A 6,027-nucleotide genomic window follows, 5' to 3' on the forward strand; every position below is an offset into this window, starting at 1 on the left:
CGCGTTGCCCCGCCCCGCGCGTCCCGCCCCGCCCCGCGCTCCGGTGACGCGCTGCGCATCCCGGGCGGGGCGGAGCGCAGGGCCGGGCGCAGGGTCTCGGCCGCTGGCGGGCGGGCTGCTCGCACCGTGGGCGGGCGGGAGGCTGGGATCGTGACCGGGCGGCCAGGCGGGGTGCGGCGGGCGCAGGGCGGAGCGGGTGCGCGTGGGGCCTCTGCGCTTCCAAGCCGTTGGCACCCGGGGCGCGGGCCTGGGGGCGGCGGGAGGGTGGGTGCGGCTCCCGGCTTTCGCGCCTGGGTCTCGGGGGCTGTCCCGGCCTCCCGGCCCTGCGGGGCTGGGGACCTGAGCGAAGGGCGTGTCCGGGGCGCCCGAGTGAACCAGCAAACCTCCCAGTGAACCAGCAAACATCTGCTGGCTTTTCCATCAACACCACTCGTGCTGGTTTTGAAACACTAGATAGCGAATCCTTTCACACCCTTCCCTCCGTGTGTGCGTGCGTGCGTGTGTGTGTGTGTGTGTGTGTGTGTGTGTGTGTGTGTGTTGGGGGGGGGGGGTCTGGGTCTGGGCAGCCCCGGGGTACACCAATGGGAAGGACCCATCAGAAGAGAAGGAGCTTGGTCCTGGACAGACAGACAGCCTTGGACAGATGACTTCTGTTCCCAGTTTGTTGAGCTGTCTCCAAGTAAGAGAACCCCCCCGCCCACCCCTGGGGCTGCTATGTGGGTAATATACTCCGTGCACTGCCCCACTCAGCAGCTCCCCTAAGGCCACTGTCCCCCCAGAACCCTCCCAGGGCAGCTCCCTGGCCTCAGGTTCCTCCACAAGCTCAGGGCACTCCTCTGGGAGAGTAGGACTGGGGTACTGTGGGTACTGACCTTGGAGGGGAGTGGGGGACAGGGCTGTGGAAGGGCCTCCGGGACTGGGGTGGGGGACAGGACATAGCTTCCTTGGAGGCCTAGCCCTGTCTGGGGAGCTGCTGTGGACGCTGTGGACGTGGACTCAAGACAAGGGCGCAGTGTGGGAAGCCAACACGGAAGGGCTGGGAGATGGGGCTGCAGACTTCATGGTGAAGGAAGGGGTCAGTTTCCGGGAACCATCCCCTGGCTGTCCACCTCCAGCCTGGTTTCTGGGCTGGTGCGTGGGAGCTCAGTTGGAGCAGTGTGTGTGTGTGTGGCCTGGACAGAAAGTTTCTCCGCTGCCCAGAAATCTTTGAACTTGTAATTGGAGCAGTCACAGCTGGTGGGCGCTGTGGACAGGAGCTTAAAAGGAACCAACCAAAGGCTCTTTCAGCTGCAAGCTGGGAAAAACCCCGGGCAGCAGAGACCTGCCGGATTCCCAGAAAGAGCCTTCGGTTGTAATGTTATGCCAATGGCTGGCCCTGTCCCCTGTGGCGTCTGGAGGCTGCTCAGGTGTTTGCACACGAGACCCAAAGCCAGCCCAGCCCTGACCTCTGGATTCAGGAGGAGGCGGGTGTGCCACCAGCTATGTCTGTTCAAAGCTAAGCCTCTGCAGGCGGCTGAGTCCTTTGGAGATGTGAGCTCTTTCTGGCACTGCTGCAGGGTCAGCGTGGGCAGATCCTGAGTGGGAGGCGGCCCACTAGGGTGCAGGATGTGGCTCTGGACCCTGGGCCATTGCTAATTTGGGACTAACGCCCACAGTTAGCAGAGAGGCCTTGCAAGGTAGGGGTCTTCTCTTTCTAGAACCATAGATGAGAGAGGCCTCCATCTCCTGGGCCTGGGTGGGTGGGTGAGCTGCTTCTGTGGGAACATGGCCACCTAAAGGTTCCTGTCGTGTCTCCTGGGCTGGCTGTGGGAAATGGCACACTTGTCCAAACTTAAAATGACCGACTAGGAAACAGAGGCATGGGTGAAATGAGACGTCTTGCTGATTCCCATTGGGTCATTTAAAAAAATGGGCTGGGGCCTTTCCACCTCCCTTTGTCAAGGAAAATCATCCTGGGATGTGTGCTATCAGCCATGTGTCCCTCTCCGCACCACCCCTCGCTTCCTGTTTGCTCTGGGGAAATTCAGTAACCACCTGGCCACATTGTTTCTTTTCTATGAAGATGACGCACAGAGGCATGCTTCCTACAGGGCTGATGGGAGGACCTGGGGCACCAGAGGCCAGCTGCCAGGCCTCTGCTGCCCCTCACTCTGCTCTGCCTGCCTCCTTGCCCTCAGCAACCACCATTCCTGCTTCCACACTTGACCTCCCAGCTTCATTTCCTCACCCTTTGCCATCAAGTGGCCATGTGGCTGGTATCAATTCTGGGCTCTGCAGGTATGTGCACGCCTCAGCCAGGGGGGCGTGGCAGGTGACAGATTCTCTGCTCTCTTAAGCCTTCCACTGGGACCCTCTGCACCCTTCACCTGCCTGTCTTCAGCAAGAGTCCTGGTGGGTGGATTTAGCCAGAATTTCCCCTCACCCCTGCTATTTTCTTAATATTTTTCTTAATATTTAAAGTAGTATTAATAGTAATTCACAGAGATAACTACTATCCCCATATCTTAGTAGTAACTTTCCACCCACTGATACTCCCTCCCCACCCCACCCGCACCTGCTCCTTGGCTCTTGTAGAGGAGAGTTTTCCTTGACCCTCACAGGATCCCTGGCTGGGTCTGAGAACTAAACTGACAAAGAATCATCATCAGGAGAAAAGCATTCACATTTATTTAATTTTATAAGTTTGCTGTGACGTGGGAGACTTCATAGGAATTGAAGACCCAAAGAAACAGCTACCCTGAATGTGCTGTGCTGGTTTGATGGGCGTGGACAGTTGTGGCGGAGGATGACGGCTCAAGCAGTGATCAGGTGTATGTCATCCAGTGTTTCTGAGACCACACTGATCTGCTTCCACATTCATGGTGGCCAGGCATATAAGTTCAGGGCTGGGTTAAAAGTCTTTGGTTTTTTGGACACAGACAGTAGGGGAGTGAGAGCATATGCTGGGGTGGGAGCAGCTGGGGAGAGGTCAATGGGGGAAAAAGGAGACTCATGTAATACTTTGAACAATAAATTTTTTAAAAAAAAGTTTTTGGTTTTGCCTGACCAACTAAGAACTGCAATAAAATCTTAGCCAGAACATAAATATATTCATTTGATTACTTATTCATTTGATTACTTAATTATATATTCTGTTAGTAAAAGGGTGGGAAGGAAAAGAGAAATGAAGACAAGAGATGAAAAACAAAATCATACGTTTATTTTACCCTTATACTCTATCAGAATGGAGAGGGCAGACAGAGGAGGCTCTGCCCAGGAGCGCTGTTGCTGGTGGGAGGTGGCTCTGTGTGGTGCTGTCCCTCACCCCTTCCTTGCTGTCCCCGACCCTCAGCCTCAGGCTGCAGACCTTGCTGTGCCCCATCTGGAATTCTTGATCATGGCGCTGGCATGGCTAGCTCCCCCACTCCTTCCAGTCCGCTGGATGCCACTTTCTCAGTGGGGACTTCCCTGGTCCCTGGTTCCCTCTTCCATCTTTTTGCCCAGGTGTGAGCTGCTGCTCCCAGGCTCCTGTGAATGGAGGACAATAATCTTACACACTCAGCTGGTTGGCAGGCAGGGCTGAGCCTGTGGCGAGTCTGTATTTTTATTACTGTTATTGTCATGTGGGGCTGGGTGGTGCTGGGCAGGTGCCATGAGAATGTCAGGCAGGAGTGATCTCCCACAGGGGGCACCTTAGCTGAGACCTGGGGAAGAGAGGGTTTTCTGGCCAAGGACAGAGTGGAGAGATGAAGACAGGTTGCCACCAAGCAGTGGTCAGATTTCATGACAATGGCGCACGCAGGAGAAGGATCCTGAGCTGCCACGTCAGGGATTCACTCAGGGCAGGAGGAGGATCTGTCTCAGACTCAACACAGAAAACCTCTGGTGGAGGACCCTCAGAGGGGCTGGTGACTGTTTCCAAATCAAGTCATGCCATCATTAAAGTTCCCCGGATTACCTCCAGAGCATTTTATTAGAACACAATTCCGACCTAGAAGGAAATTCTGCCCAGACCAGGCGAGGGGCAATTTCCAAGAAACTACATGGAGTTCGGAGCATCTTCTCCAGCAGATCCAATATGTGGTCCTCCAAGTGGCAGCCTGGGGACTCACGGCCTGACGGCCAGGATGCCCCGTAGATCTGGTGCAGGTCAGCTGAGGTGGGCTGAGAGCCGGCTGCCATTTTACAGGCCCAAGGGCTTGAGGAAGGCATGTGAGTCACAGCCCAGCCTCCAGGAGGAGAAGGCTTAGACACCAGGACAAGTGCACCCTTTTGCAAAGTCTCGAGGCAAGGATACTGGAGGAAGATGATCCTGCATTGGGTGGACATGAAGGTTAGCATGAAGGGTTCTGGGTCTGAGGGGCTGGATGGTGTCGACACCATGCGCTCTGCTAACTAGACTGGGGCTCACGATAGCACGTGTGAATGAAGCTGAGGTGCTGGAAACTCCTTGGTTTAATGGAGAAAAGGTATCCAAAGACTGAGAGACTGATCTGCTCAAGGTCCCCAAACTCTCCTCTGGGAAGGCCTAAGGACACCCCCTCACACGACATTAGAGGTGCAGTGAGGGGGCAGCAGCACCTTTGAAAGGAATGTACTGTGCTTGACCTTGAAAGGCAGTGGGTAGGCTGGCCTCTGTAGGGCAGAAATGAAACGGGGCAGAGAGAAATGGGTGGAGCCACGGGTCAATCTCTCTCAGATCAATCAAGAAAAAAAAAAAATTTTTTTTATTTAAACTAAATGGGTAACGAGATCATGGGATGACAGAGGCCATGTGGCCAGGCAGGTGTGGTCACCATGATGGTCAAGAAGAATAGTGTGGCCTCGGAGACGTTTAGCTCATTGGCCATGGAGTCACCCTTAGGACAAAACGGCCATGAAGTGGAGGTGGGGGGTGTGTGTTGGAGGAAGACCTCCATGTCTCAGGAATATAACTGGAACTAGACTCACAATGCAGAGTCACATCTCCCCTTCCAATTCCTGGACATGAGTCATTCGCAAATCCGGAGCCTCTGCCAGAGGGAACGACCTGGCGGAAATACCCAGGGCCCCGTGGTCTTCCCCTGCCTGGGCTCCTCCCCCAACACGTACCACAAGGAGGCAGGAGGTGCAGTCTGGCCAGGATGGCGTGTCCACGCAGTGGGGCGGGGGGTGGGGGGGGACACAACACCCCAGGCTCTTAGGAACAATTGGGCTCTGGCTCTGAGCTAATGACACTTCCCAGACTCTCTGATGCCCCCACCCACCCACAGCCCACTGATCAGAGGGGTCAGATGAAACATGCGTTTGGGCCACAGCCCATTTCCCAGTGGACACAGCAGGCATGTGAATCTATCTTGTGTTAATTTCCCCGGTTCTCAAGGCACTCGGTTTGGATGGATGCACTGAGCAGCAGGCCAATGCAGCATTACCTGCAGATGCCACTCAGGTGAGAAGCCCAGTGGAGGCCCCAGGGGCTCTCTCTTACATCAGTTGAGGAAAAACCAGCTACTGTGACAGATAAACCCCAAATGCTAGTGACTTGAAACAACCGATGTTTATTTCATGCTCACAGAAAGTCCAGTTGGCAACTTGGGCAGGGAGGGCGGCTCTCTGCTCCATCTAGTCATTCAGGGAAGTGCTGCCATTGTTGACATGATGATTTAAGGTCATCAGGGGAGGGTGAAGACAGCACAAACAGGACTGGGCCACAGGTATCTGTGGGTTGGGTCTGAGAGTGGCCGACAGCATTTCTACTCAAATCGATTCCAGAGCTCCGTGACACAGCTCTACCTGGGTGCAAGAGGAGGTGGGAGATACAGGCCGGCAGAGAGGGTGGTCCGCAGGGAGCTGGCAGCTGGAGCATTTGCTTCCTGATGCCTTAGTTTGCTGACATTGACTGTGGCCATAGGAGTAACTCCCAGGGGACCTCAGGGATAGTGTGTTTGCAATGACTCTGTAGCACTAACTTCATGGATTCAACCCCTTTCTATGTGTAGGCGTCTGCAACCTACACCCAGACCCTAGCTTTTACAGTCAGGGAGGTGAGAGGTCAAGAAAGAGGGAGGC

General features: G+C 55.2%; 1 long non-coding RNA gene across 1 annotated transcript; it reads left to right on the top strand.

The window, feature by feature from the left end:
• Positions 1-3,273: 3,273 nt before the first annotated feature.
• Positions 3,274-6,027, top strand: LOC118714760. Its single transcript, XR_004986677.2, has 4 exons — positions 3,274-4,312; positions 5,342-5,407; positions 5,534-5,672; positions 5,958-6,027. It is a non-coding gene; the product is annotated as an uncharacterized LOC118714760 (long non-coding RNA).

Source organism: Pipistrellus kuhlii, unplaced genomic scaffold (assembly GCF_014108245.1).
Source record: "Pipistrellus kuhlii isolate mPipKuh1 unplaced genomic scaffold, mPipKuh1.p scaffold_m20_p_101, whole genome shotgun sequence".
Lineage (NCBI taxonomy): Eukaryota > Metazoa > Chordata > Mammalia > Chiroptera > Vespertilionidae > Pipistrellus > Pipistrellus kuhlii.